The sequence below is a fragment of the Bubalus bubalis genome, chromosome 1 (genome assembly GCF_019923935.1).
Source record: "Bubalus bubalis isolate 160015118507 breed Murrah chromosome 1, NDDB_SH_1, whole genome shotgun sequence".
Classification (NCBI taxonomy): domain Eukaryota; kingdom Metazoa; phylum Chordata; class Mammalia; order Artiodactyla; family Bovidae; genus Bubalus; species Bubalus bubalis.
In genome coordinates this window covers 64,777,427-64,801,722 of record NC_059157.1, presented here as the reverse complement: position 1 = coordinate 64,801,722, position 24,296 = coordinate 64,777,427, and the positions used below count along the sequence as shown (strand labels likewise).

Genomic DNA, 24,296 nt, shown 5'->3' with positions numbered 1-24,296 from the left:
TTTCTGATTTTCTTTTCTCAGTATATTAAAAATTTTAAATAGTTAAGTACATCTTTGTGAATAAATCACTGGATTGCTCATCTTCAGTAAGGAATCTCCCATCATGCAGCCACAACTTGACGTACATGTAAATGACTGCCGCAGAGACAAGATGGTAAATGAAGTGAAGTGAGGCAAACCAGTAACGCAGGATGGATGTGTCAAAACTGATCGGCCGGTGTACATGTTTAAATAGTGTGGGCAGCTTTCCTGGAGGCCAAGTGCACTGGATGGCTTGTTTTGAAAATACCAGCATAAACTTCTTAAGCAATTGTTTTATGGTGTGTAACACAAGTATAAAACTGATGTGTTAGGAAAATTAGTCACTGGGTTTGCTTTGCTAATGAAACAGAAATTATTTTTTTTCTTTATAAGAAAATCTTGAATGCTGTTCTCAGGCTGAGACAGCATGGAGCCAGTCACTCCCACACATTCTTCTTCCAAGAGCACGCAACTCCCATCTGATGGAGGGCTGCTCTTATCTGACCTTGTTCTTTTCAAAGGACACCATCCCTTTCGCTATTAAGAAATTAATTGTACTTTAGCTTTACCTCTTGAAGTAAGGTTCGTTACTGTATTTAAAGATCATGTGATAAGTAAATGCAAAATGTAAAGCTGTCTCACCATTCCAGTCCAAATACCAGCATGAAACATCTGATAGGCCAGGGAGACAAAGGTACAAGGAAACAAGCAGTTACTGAGTCCATATGATGTACGAGGCAAGGCTTCCAGGCCGTAACTTGTCCCAGACTTGAGACTGTATCTTAGTCATCTCCAGCACCAAGCACAGTTCCTGGAACCTACACAGCTGCTCAATAAACATTTATTTAACTGAACCAATCGAAATGCATTCCAGATGTTGTCCCATTTGATACTCACAACCACCTTCTGAATTTGGAAGTGTTTTCTTCATGTCATAAAGAGACCAAGTAATTCATCCAGGATCGCCCTGAAAGGCCTGATTATAAACTAAGGATATAAGACGTCTTAGGGGACTTCCCTGGTGGTCCAGTGGCTAAGACCCTGAAATCCCAATGCAAGGGGACCATGTTCATTCCCTTTTCAGGGATCTAGATCCCACATGACACAACTAAGACCTGATGCAGCCAAGTAAATAAATTAAAAAAAAAAAAACAGGATGTAAGACATGTTAGCAGTCATGTAGAAAAATACAACTTTTAATAGATGAAACAAAGCATTCAGTGAATTTAAGTGACTGTCTCCATAGACCACTTACAGCAGAGCAAATGACACCACTATAAATATGAAAATCAAGAGAAACACAAGATTTTAAGCTTAAAATATTCTAAACAATAGGTGTGGCCATTTATACGTGAATATATAGGCTGCAATTTGACGTTTTGAGTGTGCCTGTAATATGGCAAGAACAAAAATGACTAAGCAATAGACTCTGCCTATGAAGGTACAACACAAACAGAAACAGTACAATAAAGCTGACCCTATGCTTCCCTGGTGACTCAGATGGTAAAGAATCCACTGGCAATGTAGGAGACCTGGATTGGGAAGATGCCCTGGAGAAGGGAATGGCAACCCACTCCAGTCTCCTTGCCTGGAGAATCCCATGGACAGAGGAGCCTAGCAAGCTACAGTCCACAGGATTGCAAAGAGTCAGACACAACTGAGTGGTTAATTATATGCCTTTACAGAGTTATGAAGCAAGCATTGTGGCGGCACCATTGATGAAAAAAATTTTGGGCTCCAAAATCACTGCAGATAGTGACTGCAGCCATGAAATTAAAAGATGCTTACTCCTTGGAAGGAAAGTTATGAAGCATATTAAAAAGCAGAGACATTACTTTGCCAACAAAGGTCCATCTAGTCAAAGCTATGGTTTTTCCTGTGGTCATGTATGGATGTGAGAGTTGGACTGTGAAGAAGGCTGAGCGCTGAAGAATTGATGCTTTTGAACTGTGGTGTTGGAGAAGACTCTTGAGACTCCCTTGGACTGCAAGGAGATCCAAGCAGTCCATTCTGAAGGAGATCAGCCCTGGGATTTCTTTGGAAGGAATGATGCTAAAGCTGAAACTCCAGTACTTTGGCCACCTCATTCGAAGAGTTGACTCATTAGAAAAGACTCTGATGCTGGGAGGGATTGGGGGCAGGAGGAGAAGGGGACAACAGAGGATGAGATGGCTGGATGGCATCACTGACTCAATGGACATGAGTCTGAGTGAACTCTGGGAGTTTGTGATGGACAGGGAGGCCTGGTGTGCTGCAATTCATGGGGTTGCAAAGAGTCGGACATGACTGAGTGACTGAACTAAAACTGAACTAAAGGAGGAAGAGGGCTTCCCAGGTTTCTCAGTGGGTAAAGAATCCACTACAATGCAGGAAATGCAGGAGACATGGATTCAGTTGCTGGGTTGGGAAGATCCCCTGGAGGAGGGCATGGCAACCCACTCCAGTATTTTTGCCTGGAGAATCCCATGGACAGAGGAGCCTGGAGGGCCACAGTGCATAGGATCATAAAAGAGTCAGACATGACTGAATAGACTAAGCATGCTTGCAAAGAGGAAGAAGATTAAGGGTATTATTAAAGAAACATTGCAGGAGCAAAGAACAGTCACAAAAGGTCCTGGCATGGAAAGAAAACCATAAGGAACTTCATAAAGTGGTTGTTTAGACTACATTGGAAGAAATGGTAGGATATAATACTGAAAATGCAGATTGCTATCAATTGTGAGGAAGTTCTGCCCACGTTTATTTGCTAAAGGAATAAGAATGTTTCCCTGAAATATTTTATGCCAAGTACCCAAAGGAAGACTCATGTGTCTTGGCTGACTCATAGCATCAGTATTCATCTCTTATCAGACAACTTCCTTTAACTTACAGGGGCTCTTTCTCAACCTGTTGGTTTCCTTCTCTGTCTTTGATCATTTTGAAAGGAAAAATGAGCCCAGTAATTGAATCTTAGTCCAAATTCACACCCGATTACCTCATAATGCCCAATTTCAACAGTAGAAAAGCATGATACTCCCCTGGTATTGCAACAGGGTAAGAGTTTTCTTTTCTGAATACAACTAGCTTCTATCCATGGTGGAGAGAAAGAGTTGGTATACAAGAACTTGATTTATAAGAACACAGATGACACAGTTTACATAAAGCATACTAGAATCTGCCTGCCAGTGCAGGAGATGAAGGAGACATGGGTTCAATCCCTGGGTCAGGAAGATCCCCTGGAGAAGGAAATGGTGTACACTCCAATATTCTTGGCCTGGGAAATCCCATGGACAGAAGAACCTGGTGGGCTACAATCCATGGGATCTCAAAACATTAGGGCACAGCTTGGCAACTAAACAACAACAACATCAAATAGGTCAAGATGGGTGGATAGGTTAGAACCCTAAAGCATAATTAAAACAACTTAGGCAACTGGTTTTAAACTGAGTTTTGAGAGACGATGTGATATTTCACATTAAGGTTGAGCATGTGCCTTTAAGAGCATTGCTCTAATCAGTCATTATTCTTGAATAAGTAATATAAATTATAATGTTGCTTACTGTTTGAAAGGCTCTTGTGCCAACTGCTCCCGCCACATAGCTTTCCTATGAGCATGGAAATCTCACGAGCCTGTGTGTACCCAACAATGGCATGTATACATGACATCATGACTTCACTTACCAAGGACAAAATGAATCACATCAGAAACTGCTTCATTTCATGGAAGCCAGAACCACCTGTCAACTTCAAAACTATGGGATTTTATCTATTTCACTGAGAGTTCATAGGCTAAAAACTCATGTCCTATTCTATTTTATTGAAACAAGGAAAGGCTAATGTCTTCTGCTTGGTGTATCTCCAAACCTGCTTTTTCATCTTGAGGAACTTACATTAACTCAAAACAGTAGAGCAATTCTTTCTGCTACAACGTTTTCTTTATGACATGCTTCTAGGATTCCATTTCCTGATGTTGTTCATTTCCTCTTTCAAAGAGGCCTTTCTGAGTTTCACTCCTTCGCCTGCTTCATGAGTTGATGCAGGTAGACACTGCTTTCCTTTCCCCTTGCTTTCTTTTTTTTTTTTTCCCCTTGCTTTCTGAGCCAGATATTTAGTTTCCTAATACACACCTCTAGATCTGGCCTTCTGGAATATTTGCTAGTGAGAAACATAAATTTAATGACTTCTGGGTTTACCAAAAGCATCTATCATCTAAGCAAATCTTGTGCATCCTTTTTTCCCCTACTTGGATAACTCTACCTAAAATTCATCGTCTCATCTGCCTAACATTTATCACAGACCTCGGATGTCATCAGACAGCAAGAAGAGGAAGTAGTGAGATGTGCCTTCTGTCTGGCAACATCAGTGCAACATACCTTGTATAATCTTGCCTCTCTTCCAGTACTGGAAATCTTGGGTCACATTCCTTTTTATTTGTCCCAACTTTGAGTATTTGGGCTGGCAAACAGAGAAAGAAATTTATTGGAAGAATATCAGGTTTCCCACATTCTCAGGAAGACTAGAGATCTATGTTCAGAATGAGAAAAAAAGGTGGTGAAAGGCTGTATCACTGAAACCACAGCCAAAATCATACCACAGAACCAGTCCAGCAAAAACACAACCACAAGTCAGGGCTTCAAATACCAAAACCAAACATATCAAACACAAAAACAAAAAATTGTCCACTGCATCTTGGTTGTGATACTCTACCTTATGGAATACCTACTTGACCACGTTTCTACATGCAGTAGTATAATTGGTCTCCTTATTTCTCTTTTAATCTTCCATCAGCTAGTACTGCAGTTCCCAAACTATGACCTGAGGTAATCTAGGGGACCCAACAAGATATTTTAAATTTTCAAGGATAGCATAGCAGCATCTGTCAGATACTACTACCCTTGAAGTGATTCACATTCTTATTAGATCATGCTACACTACTTTCAAAGACATTTCTTTCTTTGTGAAGCTGGGCTTTCCATGATTGCTGCAATAAAAAGCAAGGCCCATGTGAAAATCAATGGGTAACAGGAAATGAGAGTGCAGTGTCCAAACATTCCAAGGTTAGTGAAGTTGGACTGTGCCCAGTAGGTACACCCATCCTGTTAGTAACTGTGTCTATTCAAGATAAAACTAAACACTTTTTCTTTAGGTATGTATATATGCTTTATAAAGGGCTTCCCTGGTAGCTCAAATAAATGGTAAAGAATCCACCTGCAATGTGGGAGCCCTGCATTCGATCCCTGGGTTGGGAAGATCCCCTGGAGAAGGGAATGGCAACCCACTTCAGTATTCCTGCCTGGAGAATTCCATGGACAGAGGAGCCTGGCAGGCCCCAGTCCATGGGTCGCAAAGAGTGACTGAGCGACTTTCACTTTCATGCTTTATAAATGGCTACTTGGTTGTTAAAACATGAACACTTACTAAGGTGTTTAAAGCTAACAATTTAACAAATGGAACTGTTAGGTATTTCTTTTGGCCCAGGTAGGTTGTGGGAAAAAATTATTGAGACACTAATGGTACCATGAACCAAAACAATTTAGGAAACTCTAAACTAGTGCAATGTTTATTGGTTAAAAAACTAAATGCTTTTGGGGACTTCCCTGATGGTACAGAGGTTAAGAACCTACCTTGCAATGCAGGGGACATGGGTTCAATCCTGGTCAGGGAACTAAGCTCCCATGTGCCACACTGCTCACTAAAAAAAAATAAAAAAAAGAATTAGTAGTCAAAAAACTCCAAGAAAACAAAAGTACAAGACTGGACAGCTTCCCGGGCAATTCTACCAAACATAAAGAAGAACTAATGCCTATCCTTCTCAAACTATTCCAAAAACTGAAAAGGAGGGAACACTCCCAAATTTATTCTTTGATGTCATATTACCCTGATATCAAAACCAGACAAAGATATTACTTGAAAGAAAATCACAGGCCAACATCTCTGGGGAATATAAATGCAAAAATAATCAGCAAACTATTAGCAAACTGAATTCCACAATACATAAAAATGATCACAGTCCTTGATCAAGTGGGATTTATTCTAGGGATGCAATATGGGAAAATCAATCAATGGAACTCACCATATTAACAAAAGGATGGATAAAAATCACATGATCATCTCAAAGTGAAAAGTAAGGGTGTTAGTCACTCAGTCATGTCCAACTCTTTGTGACCCCATGAACTGTAGCCCGCCAGGATCCTCTGTCCATGGAATTCTCAAGGCAAGAATACTGAAGTGGGTAGCTGTTCCCTTCTCCAGGGGATCTTCCTGACCCAGGGATCGAAACTGAGTTTCCTACACTGCAGGAAGATTCTTTACTCTCTGAATCATGATCATCTCAAAAGATTCAGAAAAGGCATTTGACAAAATTCAACATCCATTTATGACATAAACTCTCATCGAAAGTCCTATAGAGGGAATATATCTCAACATAATAAAGGCCATATATGAGAAACCTACAGTTAACACCACACATGATGATGAAAAGTTGAAAGCTTTTCCTCTAAAATCAAGAGGAAGACAAGGATGCCCAATTTTGACACTTCCATTTAACACAGTATTGAAAGTCCTAGCCACAGCATCAGGCCAGAAAAAGAAATAAAAGCATCCAAATTGGAAAAGAAGTAAAACTCTATTTGGAGATAAAAGTGAAAGTGAAAGAGTGAGTCTCTCACTTGTGACCAGCTCTTTGCAACCCCATAGATTGTAGCCTGCCAGGTTCCTCTGTCATGGAATTTCCCAGGCAAGAATACTGCAGTGGGTTGCCATTCCCTTCTCCAGGGGATCCTCCCCACCCAGGGATCAAACTCAAGTCTCCTGCATTGCAGGCAGATTCCTTACTGTCTGAGCCACCAGGGACCTACAATTCATTTGTAGATGACCTGATACTATCTGTAGAAAACCCTAAAGTCTCCACCAAAAAAACTATTAGAACTAATAAGTGAAGTCAGTAAAGTTGCAGGATATAAGATTAATATACAGTTGATATTTATTATTTTAAGTTTAAATTTTGGAGTAAGTCATATGCAGTAATAGATAAGCAATAGAGACTAAAAGAGATATGACAATTAAATGCAATGTGTGACCCTATATTGGATATTGAAGGCAAGGGAGGATGCTTTAAAGGACATTATTGAATCAGTTCAGTTCAGTAGCTCAGTCATGTCCGACTCTTTGCAACCCCATGAACCGCAGCACACCAGGCCTCCCTGTCCATCACCAACTCCCGGAGTTCACCCAAACCCATGTCCATTGAGTCGGTGATGCCATCCAACCATCTCATCCTCTGTCGTCCCCTTCTCCTCCTGCCCTCAACCTTTCCCAGCATCAGGGTTTTTTCAAATGAGTCAGCTCTTCACATCACGTGGCCAAAGTATTGGAGTTTCAGCTTAACATCAGTCCTACCAATGAACACCCAGGACTGATCTCCTTTAGGATAGACTGGTTGGATCTTCTTGTAGTCCAAGGGACTCTCAAGAGTCTTCTCCAACACCATAGTTCAAAAGCATCAATTCTTCAGCACTCAGCTTTCTTTACAGTCCAACTCTCACATCCATACATGACTACTGGAAAAACCATAGCCTTGACTAGATAGACTTTTGTTGGCAAAGTAATATCTCTGCTTTGTAATATGCTGTCTAGGTTGGTCATAACTTACCTTCCAAGGAGTAAGGGTCTTTTAATTTCATGACTGCAGTCACCATCTGCAGTGATTTTGGAGACTACGAAAATAAAGTCAGCCACTGTTTCTACTGTTTCACCATCTATTTGCCATGAAGTGATGGGACCAGATGCCATGATCTTCGTTTTTTGAATGTTGAGCTTTAAGCCAACTTTTTCACTCTCCTCTTTCACTTTCATCTAGAGGCTCTTTAGTTCTTCTTCACTTTCTGCCATAAGGGTGGTGTCATCTGCATATCTGAGGTTATTGATATTTCTCCCGGCAATCTTCATTCCAGCTTGTGCTTCCTCCAGCCCAGAGTTTCTCATGATGTACTCTGCATATAAGTTAAATAAGCAGGGTGACAATATACAGCCTTGACGTACTCCTTTTCCTATTTGGAACCAGTCTGTTGTTCCATGTCCAGTTCTAACTGTTGCTTCCTGATCTGCATACAGGTTTCTCATTATTGAATAGTTGTCAGAATTTGAATATTGACAGTATATTAGGTCATGCTGCTGCTGCTGCTAAGTCGCTTCAGTTGTGTCCGACTCTGTGCGACCCCATAGACGGTAGCCCACCAGGCTCCCCCGTCCCTGGGATTCTCCAGGCAAGAACACTGGAGTGGGTTGCCATTTCCTTCTCCAATGCATGAAAGTGAGAAGCGAAAGTGAAGTTGCTCAGTCGTGTCTGACTCTTAGTGACCCCATGGACTGCAGCCCACCAGGCTCCTCCATCCATGGGATTCTCCAAGCAAGAGTACTGGAGTGGGGTGCCATTGCCTTCTCCATTATTAGGTCATAGTACTAAACTTCTTGACTGTGATCATTGGACTGTGGTTATGTGAGGAAATGTCCTTATTAAGAAATGAATATTGACGTGTTTAGAAATAAATAAAAGGATATGATATCTATAACTAACTTTTATATAATTTAGGGGAAAATTAATAGTAATATATATTATAAATGTTGCTGAGTCATGTCCAACTCTTTGTGACCCCATGAACTGCAGCATGGCAGGCTTTCCTGTCCATCACCAACTCCTGAAGCTTGCTCAAACTTATGTCCATCAAGTCGATGATGCCCTCCAACCATCTCATTCTCTGTTGTCTTCTTCTCCTCCTGCCCCCAATCCCTCCCAGCATCAGAGTCTTTTCCAACGAGTCAGCTCTTCACATAAAGTGGCAAAGTATTGGAGTTTCAGCTTCAACATCATTCCTTCCAATGAATATTCAGGACTGATTTCCTGTAGGATTGACTGGTTTGATCTCCTTGCAGTCTAAGGGACTCTGAGTAATAAGGTAAATGTGGCAAATAGCAAATCTGGATAAAAGATATTCAAGAAATTTTTGTAATTTTCTTGCAACTCATCTGTAACTTTTAAAGTATTTTTTTAAAGGTTTTGTCCTAAAAATGGTTAAATGGAGCAATTGGTCATATGCAGTTTGGCCTAAAATGTATTGTTTTCAGTATTTTAACACATTATTGATCAGAGATGTATTAACACCATAGGTATTAGCTCCTGCAAAAATCCCTGGTCAATAATGTGTTAAAATGTAATAAGGCTTTTATTTTCTTTGGTAAGAAATAGGAAGTGTTTTGATCATTTAATAATGATAACCTTTCCTACCTTGGGTGCTTTGAAAACCAAATAGTAGCATAAATATTTTGTGTATATTGCATTTTCAGGAAGGAATTAGATGTGGATAATTTAGATTAAAATACTACTTACAATTTTCTGTATTTAAGTCCTATGCTTATTCTGAACTAGAATGATTTGGATCAAGTAAGGAGACTTGAAAACAAACTGAAGAGTTAATGACCAACTCTAAAGCCTACCTGGTGCAAAATGTCAAAATTTAACTTTGGTAACTTCCTGATACTGGTTAACACTTCATGATGATCCAATTTGCCACCATACTCTTCCTTTTTCCTATGATTGTTCAGGGATATTTTCTAGTTAGAAAATTTCATATTACTTCAATTTTTACAGTTTAATTCTTCACATTTTAAAGTAAGCTTCATAGAAACAGTGTATCAGTTCTAATGAGGTGGATGAAACTGGAGCCTATTATACAGAGTGAAGTAAGCCAGAAAGAAAAACACCAATACAGTAGACTAACGCATATATATGGAATTTAGAAAGATGGTAACAATAACCCTGTGTATGAGACAGCAAAAGAGACACTGATGTATAGAACAGTCTTATGGACTCTGAGACAGAGGGAGAGGGTAGGAAGATTTGGGAGAATGGCATTGAAACATGTAAAATATCATGTATGAAACGAGTCGCCAGTCCAGGTTCGATGCACGATACTGGATGCTTGGGGCTGGTGCACTGGGACGACCCAGAGGGATGGAATGGGGAGGGAGGAGGGAGGAGGGTTCAGGATGGGGAACACATGTATACCTGTGGCAGATTCATTTTGATATTTGGCAAACTAATACAATTATGTAAAGTTTAAAAATAAAATAAAATTAAAAAAAAAAAAAAAGAAACAGTGTAGTCATTGTCCCCCACACCAATCTCCATCCCTTATTTCCCCTGTGTCATTCCACTTTTTTACTTTTACCTTCTTTGACCCAGTTAGCCTTTCCCATTGTATCCTTCTCTACTTTTTTTTTTTTTTTTTGGAAAACTTTCTTCCTGGTTCTCCATAGTAGCCTCACCTTAGTTTCAGCTTTCATCATCTCATGCTTAGATCATTGTAACCATCTCAAAACTGGTCTTCTACCTCCAGGCTCTCCCAACAAATCCACACATTACAGAAGTATTTATTTTTAGATATTCAAAATCTATATACTTGTCTACTATATCCAGTTTAAAGTTTCCAGGATGATATTCAAGGTCCTCCAGGACCAGCACCAAATAACTCATATTAGCACCTTAGTTAGCTCCCACAATTTCCCAGCACAAAATCTCCTCCCCAGCCATCTAGGTTTGTGCTGTCATTTCCTTATCTCTAAGAGATCAAATCAGGTTTTTTCCTCCTTAAATAACCTGAGAGAACTTTGTTTCTCTCTCCTTCCCAGTTATCTATCACTGACATATTTAGGACAAAGGTCAAGAGGTTTCTCTGGTGGCTCAGATGGTAAAGAATCCACCTGGAATGCGGGAGACCTGAGTTCTATCCCTGGGTTGGGAAGATCCCTTGAAAAAGGGCATGACAACCCATTCCAGTATTCTTGCCTGGTGAATCCCCATAGACAGAGGAGCCTGGCGGGCTACAGTCCAAGGGGTTGCAAAGAGTCGGACATGACTGAGCAACTTTCACTCGAGGTTTACTTCTATTTAGGAGCAGACACTTAAGATGCCCTGGGCCACATCCCTTTGGCCCATTTGACATTTGTACCATTGTTGTGAATGCTTGCATGAATATTGCAATGCTCTGGCTTCAGTATTCTACTGTCTAAGCAGGGCTGTAGCCTGGAAGTACAGGAGAGTTAATAAATGATGAGGGATGGCAGTCAGTGGATAAATACCCCAGCCTCCCCATCCTTCACTGAACAATTCTGTTGTTGTTCAGTCGCTAAGTCATATTCACCTCTTTGTGACCCCATGGACTGCTAAGCCACATTCTATGCGGTTCTACAAATAATCCTCAGAGCAAATGAGTCTCATTTTGTCACAGTGGTTTCTATCTGGGAAGCACACCCTTTATTGGCTTTCTCTTTTCCTTGTCTTACTCTTCGCACTTCCCCACTCTGTTTCCTGGGATCAATAGCATCAGTTCTCAGGTAAATGCACTGGAATTAGCTATATCCAAGTCCTTACTTAGGCTCCACTTTTGCAGGACCCAAGACATTAAACAATATTCATTATTCTTCTATTCCTTTATTAATAAAATCCCATGTTTTAGCTGCACCCATGGCCATTTCATTATAGGTTACATTTTTCCACCATCTTTGCAACTAAATGAGTATATACGACTTGCTTACGAATGGGATATAAGTGAACTTATATGCCAAGCCTAGACATTAAAAGAAATACAGGTAAGCTTTTCTTTCTCCTTTTTCTGTTTCTGATGGCTGAGATGAAGATGTGATGGCAAAAGCTGCAACAGCCATGATGGACCCAGACATAGAAGCCATCTTTTAAGGACAGACTGATCTGCCCATCCCACTCTGTGTATTACTTCACTGTGAGCTGATACAGGAGAGAAAAATAGACTTCTCTCTTTTCAAGCCATGGTATTATAGAGATCTCTGTTTTAAAGTGGCTTAGACAATATCCTTAGTTTGGACAAAGTCATACAGCTTTTAAGTAAGGGATTTCACAACTCAAGCTCTTAGCAAGCCATTCGTGTGTTGTGGCTATGTAATATCCCTCTTATGTGTCTACATGGTGGGTCAGTAAAAAGACCAAGTAATACTGCATTACCTATGACACGTTCCAGAAGAGATGATGTTCCTCCCTTTTTCCAGTGGAGGAGGGAAAGAGTGATTCTGAGTCCCTTCAAGAATACAGATAAACCCAGGTCTCTTACATCTACTGCCTCAGAGTTGCTCTGTAAGAAGCAACAACCTCCCTTTCTCCTCTCTGCCATCCAGCTGGGCAGCCATAAAATAGCAACCATGTATCAGTGCATCTGCATCCATGCTGGCCGGGATGGTGTCCAGATCAGCATTGCTGGCTGGGAGCTTTGCTGGCTGGGAGCGCTACTGCCTGGAACATGGCACCCAGTCTGATGGCCAGATGCCAAGTGACAAGACCACTGGGGCAGGAGATGACTCCTTCATCATCTTCTTCACAGAGACAAGTGCTGGGAGGCATGTGCCTAGGGCAGTTTTGCAGATCTGGAACTCACAGTCATGGATGAAGTTAGCACAGGCACGTGCTGCCAGCTCTTCCACCTTGAGCAGCTCATCACAGACGAGGAAGATGTTGCCTGTAACTGTGCCCAACATTTTTTCAGTACACCACTGGCAAGGTGAGAGCTCAACCATAAAGAAAGCTGAGCGCTTAAGAATTGATGCTTTTGAACTGTGCTGTTGGAGAAGAAGCTTGAGAGTCCCTTGGACTGCAAGCAGATCAAACCAGTCGATCCTAAAGGAAATCAGTCCTGAATATTCATTGGAAGGACTGCTGCTGAAGCTGAAACTCTAATACTTTGGCCACCTCATGCGAAGAACTGACTCATTGGAAAAGACCCTGTTGCTGGGAATGATTGAAGGTAGGAGGAGAAGGGGATGACAGAGGACAAGATGTTTGAATGGCATCACCGACTCGATGGATATGAGTTTTAGCAAGCTCCAGGAGTTGGTGATAGACTGCTACTGCTAAGTCACTTCAGTCGTGTCCGACTCTGTGCGACCCCATAGATGGCAGCCCACCAGGCTCCCCCGTCCCTGGGATTCTCCAGGCAGGAACACTGGAGTGGGTTGCCATTTCCTTCTCCATGGTGATGGACAGGGAAGCCTAATGTGCTGCAGTCCATGGAGTCCCAAAGAGTCGGACACGACTGGGCGACTGAACTGAACTGACTGGCAAGGGGATCACTAACCTCATCATGGACCAAATTCAGAAACTGACTGACCAGTCACAGGTCTTCAAGGCTTCTTAGTTCTCCACCACTTTGGTGGGAGAACTGGTACTAGGTTCACCTCTTTGCTGATGGAATATCTGTTGATTATGGCAAGAAGTCCAAGCTGCAGTTCTCCATTTACTCCGTGACCCCAGATTTCCATAGCTGTAGTTGAGCCCTACAACTCCATCATCACCACCCACACCCCCTAGAGCACTCTGATTGTGCTTTCATGGTAGACAATGAGGGCACCTATGACATCTGTCTTAGAAACCTTGATATTGAGTAACCAACATATACTAACCTGAACAGATTGATAGGTCAAGTTTTGTCCTCCATAACTGCTTCCCTAAGGTTTGATGGAACCCTGAATGTTTGAGGGTTTTTTTGTTTTTATTTATTTTGGCCATGTTGCACTGCAAGATCTTAATTCCCTGATTAGGGAACAAACCCATGCCCCCTGCCGTGGAAGGACCGAGTCTTAACCACTGGACCACCAGGGAAGTCCTAGAACCCTGAATGTTGATCTGACAGAATTCCAGACCAAGCTGGTGCCGTATCCCCGCATCCACTTCCCCTGGCCACATATGCCCCTGTCATTTCTGCTGAGAAAGCCCACCATGAAAGGCTTTCTGTAGCAGAGGTCACCAGTGCTTGCTTTGAGCCAGCTAACTAGATGGTGAAATGTGACCGTCACCACGGTAAATGCATGGCCCGCTGCCTGTTGTACCAGGCAATCTGGTTCCCAAAGGTGTCAGTACGGCTGCTGTCACCACCAAGACCATCCAGTTTGTGCAATGGTGCCCCACTGGCCTCAGAATTGACATTAGCAACCAGCCTCCCACTGTGACACCTGGTAGACACCTGGCCAAAGGACAGTGAGCCGTGTGCATGCCGAGCAACACCAGAGCCATCGCTGAGGCCTGAGCTCGCCTGGACCACAAGTTTGACCTGACGCCTGCCAAGCGTGCCTCTGTTCACTGGTACATGGGTGAGGGCATGCAGGAGGGAGAGTTTCTGAGGCCTGTGTGGACACAGCTGCCCTTGAGAGGGGTTATGTGGAGATTGAGGTGGATTCTGTTGAAGGAGAGGGAGAAGAAAAAGGAGAGAAATACTCAAGTTAAAAATGTCACACAGGTATTGCTTTTACAGGGGAGTTTATTCTATTTTAAACATGGAAAAGCTGTGGTCCAATCAGTTAATTTGCATGTAGCAGTGTATATCCTCATATACAATTATTGATCTATGCTTTAAAAAATGATACTTTGTTATAGACTCAAGCTATCCATTTTTTCTCTGATGGGTTTGGATAAAGTCTTTCCTGTCTTAAATGAAAAATAATGCAAACAAAATGAAGAAGCTGTGATGCTATGCTATGCTATGCTATGCTATGCTAAGTCACTTCAGTCGTGTCCAACTCTGTGTGACTCCAGAGACGGCAGCCCACCAGGCTCCCCCGTCCCTGGGATTCTCCAGGCAAGAACACTGGAGTGGGTTGCCATTTCCTTCTCCAATGCATGAAACTAAAAAGTGAAAGTGAAGTCGCTCAGTTGTGTCCGACTCTTAGCGACCCCATGGACTGCAGCCTACCAGGCTCCTCAGTCCATGGGATTTTCCAGGCAAGAGTACTGGAGTGGGATGCCATTGCCTTCTCCGTGTGAAGCTATACAGAAAACTTAAATCTACTGTCATTTTTATAATACCCAAGGCAAAATATTTCCTCATAACATGGGGTGAACTGTGACCCCCCTCCCAAAGTTTATGTATTGAAGTCCTAACCTCCCACCAGTGTCTCAGAATGTGACTATATTTGGAAATAAAATACTTAAAGTAACAATTTTTAAAAAGGCCATTAAGGAGGGCCCTAACTCAATCTGACTAGTGTCTTTATAATAAGAGTAAATTTTAACACAGAGACATCAAGGAGGTTCACACAGAGAAAAGACCATGATAAGAGGCAGGGAGAGGGCAGTCATCTATCTGCAAGTCAAGGAAAAGGGCCTGAGAGGAAACCAAACCATCACCTTGGTCCAAGACAACTTGACCTTGACCTTGATTTTAATCTTGGACTTCCAATCTCCAGACTATGAGAAAGAAACATCTACTATTTAAGCCACCTAATCCCTGGATCAGGATGATGCCCTGGAGATCCACTCCAATATCCTTGCCTGGGAAATCCCACAGACAGAGGAGGCTGGCAGGCTATAGCCAATAGCATTGCAGAGTCGACATGACTGAGTAACTGAGCGCTGACACTGAGTCTCTGGTACTTTGTTATAGCAGCCCTAGCAAAGTCATACAATCATTTACCTTAAAAATAACAGAAGGACCTAGCATCTAATTCCCCTGGATTTAAATAAGTAAATGAATAGTGATGGTGTCATACTGCTAGGAAACATCAAGAACAGTTTTCTCTATAACAAGCCATTCATTAAATAAACACATTTTAATTCAGCTTGACTAAGGGAGAAGAGTAGTGGCATGACCTAGCTTAGACATCTGTAACATTCAGAAAGGACACAAGGTCTTCTGTGAACCGTTCTAACTTCACTAAATGTAAAATGACATTGGTCTAGATTCATCTGAAATGATGAAGCAGCAGAATTCTGAACAACAAGCTGAGCAGCTGCATGAACTTCCAGAAGTGAAGAGTTTCATAAACAAACCATTAAAATTTTATCAAAAGCAGGCCACCAGATGTCAGAGGAAAATGAGGTTTTGCAACTTTAAAACATAAATTCATGTTTGATTTTCAATGAACCAATTATTTCTATGCTTATAGGGCGCTTCCTATCTTCTGATATGAAACACCTTAAACACAAAATGTCAAAAGCTGCGCTTTTCTGGAAATTACCCTCTGGCATATATTCAGTTTTGGGTGTTGGTGTTGTCATCCTCAGAGTCACTCAAGCCAGAGTTTCATTTTTGTGTCGACCTTCTCTTCCATGTCTTTTATAAAAGAGCATCCTGAGATAGCATTTTAAAACTGTCATACTTGCAACTATTTATCTCTGTGAATCAAAATTATCTTTACAACAAACAAGACTCAGACATCAAAAAATTGCAAGGCTGAGGCTAATATAAGACTATAAGACTCACTTCATACCTCTCCAGAAAGTCTCCCTGGACCACCAAGGTCAGTGAGAAGGACCTCTTTCATATGTCCCTTATTTGGGGTTTTTTTCAGGAGGGGTTGGGGGAATGGCTTTTTGTTTGGGTTTTTATTTATCTCCAACAGGCAAATTTATTTTTAAGGAAAGAATGTGACAAAAATAGTTATTTTTTTAGAAAAAAAATATAGAAAAAGTGTTCATGAATCTCTTCTAAAATATCTTTTCTATTTTAATTTAAAAACTTTAAATTCCTAGCTCATCATGAAGTTCTTTCACTTTGGTGTTTAAAGTTCTCTTAAAAACTTAGGATATAAAGAAACAATGAAAAAGTGACCATCAAAAGTAAAACAGAGTTAAAGTTTTTAATGTAAATGAATTTAAGTATGTAATTTTAAAAAACTTACCGGAATAAGAAGGTTCAGAAAGAGAAAAACAAATATCACATATATGTGGATATATATGTGTGGATATAAATAACAAATATATGTGAAACCTAGAAAAATGGTATGGATGAAAGTATTTGTAGGACACGAATAGATATGGAGGCATAGAGAACGGACATATGGACACAGGTGGGGAAGGAGAGGGCGGGACAAATTGGGAGACTGGGATCGACATATATACACTGCTGCTGCTGCTGCTGCTAAGTCACTTCAGTCGTGTCCAACTCTGTGCGACCCCAGAGACGGCAGCCCACCAGGCTCCCCCGTCCCTGGGATTCTCTAGTCAAGAACACTGGAGTGGGTTGCTATTTCCTTCTCCAATGCATGAAAGTGAAAAGTGAGAGTGAAGTCGTTCTGTCGTGTCCGACCCTCAGTGACCCCATGGACTGCAGCCTACCAGACTCCTCCATCCACGGGATTTTCCAGGCAAGAGTACTGGAGTGGGGTGCCATTGCCTTCTCCGCATATATACACTACTATGTGTAAAACATATAGCTAGTATGAACCTGCTGTGTAGCATGGGGAGCTCAACTCAGTGCTCTGTGATGACCTACGTAGGTGAGATAGGGTGAGGAAGTCCAAGAGGGACAGGAGAGATGTGTACGTATAGCTGATTCACGTCACTGCACAGCAGAAATGAACAAAACATTGTAAATCAATTATACTCTAATTGAAAAAAAGAAAAAACATATACACAGAATACTTAGGAAGTGTGGGAAGTTCAACAGTCCTTCAAGAGCACCTACAGGAAGATACCACACAAGAAACACATATTTCATCTCCTGCTGTGTCATCTTCCCAGAAGATCAAATGTCAGTAGCTAAAGATCAAAACCCATGAAATGACACTGGACTAATCACACATGTTTTTAACTTTTATATTTATCTATCTTGCTCACTAAACTCTGAGCTTCTGGAGTACAGACTGCTAGCACAAGGTAGACGTTTATAAATAATTGATTAAAAAATGGAGGAAAGTGCAGGATAAGGGGTTAATATACAAGAGTCAATCGATTTCCTACAAACCAAGAATGAACAAATGGAATTTGAAATTAAAAACATAATATCATTTATACTAATACCCTCCAAAAATGAAACACTTAAGTATTAAAACAAATCTAACAAAATATGTACAAGACGATTGAGGAAAACTACAAAACTCTGATAAACAAAATCAAAGAACTAAGTAAATGAAAAGATATTCTACATTCATGAATGAAGGTGAAAGTGTTAGTTGTTCCGTCATGTTCCAGTCTTTGGAGTCCATGGACTATAGCCTGCCAGGCTCCTCTGTCCATGGAATTCTCTAGGCACGAATACTGGAGTGGGTTGCCATGCCCTCCTCCAGGGGATCTTCCCAACCCAGGGATCAAACCCAGGTCTCCCACATTTCAGGAGATTCTTTACTGTCTGTGCCAGCAGGGAATCCCATGAGTACTGGATTCCCTTCTCCAGAGGATCTTCCCCACCCAGGAATCAAATCAGGGTCTCCTTTATTGCAGGTGGATTCTTTACCAGCTGAGCTACCAGAGAAGCAATGGGATATTATTTAGTGCTAAAAAGAGAAATGAGCTATCAATCCATGAAAAGACATGGAGGAAACTTCAATACATATTACTAAGTGAAAGCAATCAATCTGAAATTTAAAACAAAAAATTGTAAAACTACAGGGCATTCTTCTGCCTACAGGACATTCTTGAAAGAGCAAAAATGGGGGCAATAAGAAGATCAGTGGTTGCCAGAGGAAACGGTAGGAGACAGATGAAAAGGCAGAGGACAGAGTATTTTAGGCAATGAAAATACTCTGTATGACATTTTAATGATTAATATATGCCATTATACATTTGTTGAAACCTATAGATATATAATACCAAGGATGAATCCTAAGGTAAACTGTGGACTTGAGTGATCATTATGTGTCGATACAGGATCATCTTTGGTTTAAAAAAAAAAAATTAACAGGAACTATGCATGTGTAGTGGCAGGGAATACATGGGAAATCTCTGTACCTTGCCCTCAGTTTTGTTGTAAATCTAAAACTGCTCTAAAAAACACTGTATTTCAAAAAAGGAAGGAAGGCGTGTTGACAGTAGGGAGGGAAGAAGGAAAAAGACAAGTGCAGAGGAAGGGTTCACAAATGAGGTTAAGTCTGCCTGTTATGAGATCTCAAGGAACTATTGACAAGACCTTTCCTCAAAGTTATCTCTAATATCCGGCTTCCCTTCGCTTTCATTTTCTCCATCCAGCTTCCAGTTAACTGGAAATTCCCACTGTTAGAGATTCATTTTTCTGACTAAGAATTAGGGACTCTTCAAGAAACCGATCACTTAACTTTAAATACTCCTCTGCATCTAAAATATGACAGCAAGTTTCCAAGGCTTCAGACTTGCTTAACCGAAAGGAGAGAAGGCCTGGGAAAAGCAAGCACAGAAAAGCAGAGAATGCGCCCCATTCCATGCCAGTTTCCCAGGGTAGATGGGAGGGAGGAGGTGGAATGGGACACATTCATGCACAGCAATTCAGTGCCCAGTTATGACATGTTTAAACACTGCCTTTATTGTGTTTTTCCCAGCAACTCTGTGAGATGGGAGAGTGGCACACATTTCTTCATTTGGAGAAACTGAGCTCCTCGAAGATTAGATAGAGGCAAAGCTGGAAAGAGCCAGTCAACTCTTCAAAAGTCTTCTGTCTCCCAGACCAGTGAGAGAGAGAGAGACTGCGTGGCCATCCTAATGATAACGTGCTGATTCTGTTTGTTTGACTACGGCTGCACCAGATTAGCAGGCCATAATTACAGCTAACATCCGTGTCTCTGATACAGCTGAGGGAACGTCTGTTTCACTGAACTGAATGCCTGGGAGGGTGAAGCCAGGCAGCCTCCTGCTCTGAAAGTGATAGCGCTGTTTCCGTGTCACAGTGGATCGTTCATTTGAGCAGCGGGATTTCCTACAGCTTAGGTTTCAGATGCTTTACTCTGATTTCTGAGGCGATAAAGAAGTTTGCTCATCTTTAAATGGTGTTTTTCATGACCACACCACTGGAAAACCTTTAGTACCTTCTTTTGCCTCTGGGTGGGAAGAGATCCACCTTTTTATTGTTACGCGACTTTACTTAGGCCATCTTTCAGCGAATCGTTTTCCACCCAGTTCTCGCCCCTTTCATTCTCTTGGATGCTTCACGGAAATAACACAGCCTTGTCGTTTAGGCTTTAGCACAGCCTTGCTTCATCAGTCGATGCTGAGTTTTATTTCTGATTCCTTGAGACTTGGAAATCAATCTGGTCACTTTGTCACTGGTGATTTTCTAGAGTGGATGGGAGAGTATCCTCACATTCTGCTAGAATCTCTTAGCGTCTACTCTTTCCTCTGTCTGGTCCTTTATTCATCCTTGTCAACTTTTAAATCTTAAAGCAAATTGCAGGCTAAATTTGATGAACATTTCAAGACATAAATCAAGGTGAGATAAAGACAAAGGGGTCTGTTTCATTTTCCCCCCAAACCATCCCAAACTTTCCTTAAATAGAGTCCACAGTTTGCAGGTTCTCTAATGAAGAGTGGCCAAGAAGCAAGCTCACATTTGACGCATGTTATTACCATTTTTTTTCATTCCTTCTTAATTGGGGGCTTAAAAGGAAGGTTGCCCACAGTTTCTGACAAAGAGCATTAGCCTCATCAGAATGAAATGCCAGATCCTAGAGCTCTTTCCTGAAGACTTGACGGCTTTTGTTGAGGTGCTGGGTGGAGTCTGACATTCCCCACCTTTGTGGAATGCAAGAATACCCTGACTGAGGATTAGTCAGGGAGCTTCATGAAACCTCTATCCCTGAAGGCTTCATTTTCTAGAATTGATTTTAGTATTCCTCAACAGTGAGGCAATGGGATAGACTAGATCAGTTTTCACTGAGTTTTGCAGTTTGACTGAGACCCACAATAAGAAATATGTCTTGCTGATGCCAAACACATACGTGTACATGAATACACATGAGCACACGTGACAAAAATGTCACAGAGCAATATTTATCCTTAGTACTTGCAAGTCCTTCCACTTTCCATTCCATTCTATTTCATTTTTTACAGGCAAATCTCCACCCACTGTTTCACACACTAAGGAGGTGCAACCCACAATTTGCAAAAACCCTCAACGGGACACCCTTTTACTTATTTTTCTAACCCTGTAAGTCAATATAGAGAGATTTGGAACTGAGGACAAGTCTGACGAGTTCGAGGTATGGAATAAAGGAATCCAATCAGCTCTGGTTTGTTATGTTTTTAAATCTCTCTGTGTGTTCATTCTCTTCACCCCAGAGAGGATTCCATTATCTTTGCTCAAAGAGCAGACACTGCTCTGGCTGTGTCGCCTGCTTCTCTTTGATCCCAGCCCTTCCCCCAGGCCTCCCTTCTGCGCTGGGGGAGGCTGTTCAGAGTCTGGGGGTTAGCGGGGCCGGCAGCCTGCTGTGTGTCCACTGTGTTGTGTGGCTGTTTCCCGCTCCAACCTGCACCATTGCCCTGCTGAGCTTTCACTCCCCGATCTGCCAGGTTCGTGAGATGATTGTTCCACTTCTATTGTTCTTCTCCTACTTCAGGGTGTGTCAGCTTGCTCCTGTAACGATTTTTAGTTTGTTGCTGAGATGACAAAAGTGGGTGGAGACTGTATTTTAGGGATAGTGTTTCTTCATCAGCCAAAATTCAATCTGGGAAGAATTTAGCCTCTCCAAAAGGATAATTTGAAAACAAGATGTTTTTGCACAAAGACAATCAATGTATCTTAAGCCACATTTTTAAAAATGCATATATCATCAACATCAAATTAATTATACAGCATTTTAGGTTCCAATTATCATTGTGGTCAGGAGATAAAGTAACAGACTCATTATATAACTTATTTTACCTGTAATACTAAACAAAGATAGCTGTTGCAACTGTTAGTTACAAAGCAAGGTATGTAAAACACATTTTGTGATGTCAAAGCATCTAGACCTTCATAAGGGAGATAAGAAACGCAGGTAAATATGCTTCTACAGATATTCTAAGTGACTTGGACACAGGACAGAACAAAATCCAGTCATAGTATCACTCCTTTTACAGAATTCATTAGAGTGAATTTTCAAAATATGAACTTACCAAATTTCTCTATTTTAATTAAATGCAAGATTAAATGAATGAATGAATGAATGCATCCTGGGTGCCTCTGCTGTACCATGTGATGGAAGAGTCAGCCTATTGATCTTTGATTTCTTCATGTTCTTCTTGAAAGAACTAGCTGCCTAAGAACTGGACTGACAAGGAAAGAGAGCCCACGCAGAGCACACAGACACTGAGAAACACAAGAGGCATGTAAATAAAGCCATCAGGACTCAGGTCTGTCCTTCCCCTCTGTCCATCTGGAGCAGTGTTAGCCAAGAGAAGTACAGGGTAAGCCATACATGGAATTATAAATTTTATAGCGGCCACATTTTTAAAAGTCAAAAGAAACATAAATGTATTTTAATATATTTTATGTAACTGATTATCTCTAGAATATTAACATTAAAACATGTAATCAATGTTAAAAATACTAACAAGATATTTCACTTTGGGGGGTGGTTATTATTCCCACAGTGTTTTGAGCAGCTACATCGCAAGAGTTCAATAACCTCAAGTCACTAGTGTCTACTGTTCTGGGACAACACAGGTCTATCTAGATCAAGTAGCAGAATTGGAGACAAGCCCGGGATAGTTAATGAGCTTCTCTAACATTTAAAGGAAAGGACTCTTACTGCATGAAGGGGAAAAGCCTGAAAATTATTTCTCTGTGCATATTAATGGAGAAATGGGAGCTGCCAACTAAAGACTGACCCTTGTTTCTCCTTCCAGCCTCTCGGACCTGGGTTGATGCAGAGGACTGGTGTGGGGTCTCCCCTACTCCCCCAGTACTCCAACACCAGCATCTGCTCCGAGGAAAACAAAACAACCCCTACAGCCATCCTACCAAGGTCACACCTTGCAGCTGATAAACGCTTCCATGTCATATCTCACTTAGTCATGTTAACCACATTGTGCAGCAGTTAGTGGAAGTATTGTAATCCTCATTTTATAAATGAGTAACAGGAGCTCAAGGAGATTAAATGATCTGTGCAGAAGTAGCACAGTTACTAGTCAAGTGTCTGGAAGCTCAAGCTAGCATGTGTCCCACAAAGCCACAACTGCCTGGTGAAAGGAAGTAAAGGAAATATTTACTGAAGTATGAAACTCTTTCTCCTTTGGCAACACCCCAAATCTTTCTACCGCACCCTAGAAAAAAAAAAGAGTGGAGTCAGAAAGAGAAAAACAAATATTGTTGTTTTAGTCACTCAGTCATGTCCGACTATTTTGCGACTCCATGAATGAGAGCCCACCAGGCTCCTCTGTCTGTGGGACTTCCCAGGCAAGAGTACTGGAGCGGGTTGCCATTTCCTTCTCCAGGGGATCTTCCGACCCAGCAATCCAACCTGCATCTCCTGCATTGGCAGGCGGTTCTTTACCACTGAGTCATCGGGGAAGCTCAAATATGGCATATTAAAGCATATATATGGAATCTAGAAAAATGGTACAGATGAACCTATTTTCAGGGCAGGAAAGCAGATGACACACAGAATGGACATGTGGACACAGCAGGGGAAGGAGAGGGTGGGATAAATCGGGAGACTATTATTACCATACATATACTACCACACGTAAAACCGATAGCTAGTGGGAAGCGGCTGTGTATCGCAGGGAGCTCAGCTCAGTGCCCTGGGACAGCCTAGAGAGGTGAGATTGCGGGGAGGGAGAATCCAAAGGGAGGGGATACATGTATACATACAGCTGATTCATCTTTTGTACAACAGAAACTAATACAACATTGTAAAGCAATTATACTCCAATTAAAAAAAAAAAACTGATGGTCACTTAACAAAAGTAATAATCAACCTCTTGGCCAATTGAGCTTTTAACTGGCTTTGTTTTTGTCTTGTTTAAGTTGGATTTTGTTGTCGTATCTAGCAATGTAGAATATCTCACTCCTAAGAGCAAGTTAATACATCACATACAATGCAAAAGGCCAAGTTTTTACCTTGGCCCTGAAATGTGTGGCAATCATTTCTGTCTGGGCAAGCAAACAGAAGTGGAGCAGCAGCCTGTTTGTCATATGAGATGCTGGCTGACTCCCAGCCCGTAGAACGATGGCTTACCTACCAACAATACCTCCCTTTCAGGCAATGCCAGCTGTTTTATGAGAAGATCAGGACCCTCTGGGAGAGAACTGCTCTAGTCAGCAGGCTCTATCTTTACTACTGCCATGTCAGGAATGACAGTACTATCAACTTTTGATGCATGCTTCTTCTAACACTGGTGAAAAAGACTGAGACAGACTTTACAGCTGGAGAGGTCACTCGAGAACCCAAATTCTATCCTTTGGGAAAAGGTCCTTAGCACAAAGGACATTCAATATGTTTATCACTCTCAATTTTAAAGACATAATGGCATACCAAAAGATAGCTCGTATCAAGAGATCTGTGTTTATCACATATTCCATTTGCATAAAAAAGAAGATCGATATTATCTATAG

At 41.4% G+C, this 24,296-nt stretch overlaps 1 pseudogene; it reads left to right on the top strand.

The window, feature by feature from the left end:
* The first annotated feature begins 11,614 nt into the window (after positions 1-11,614).
* LOC102399229 lies at positions 11,615-14,543 on the top strand (annotated as a pseudogene).
* The last annotated feature ends 9,753 nt before the right edge of the window (positions 14,544-24,296 follow it).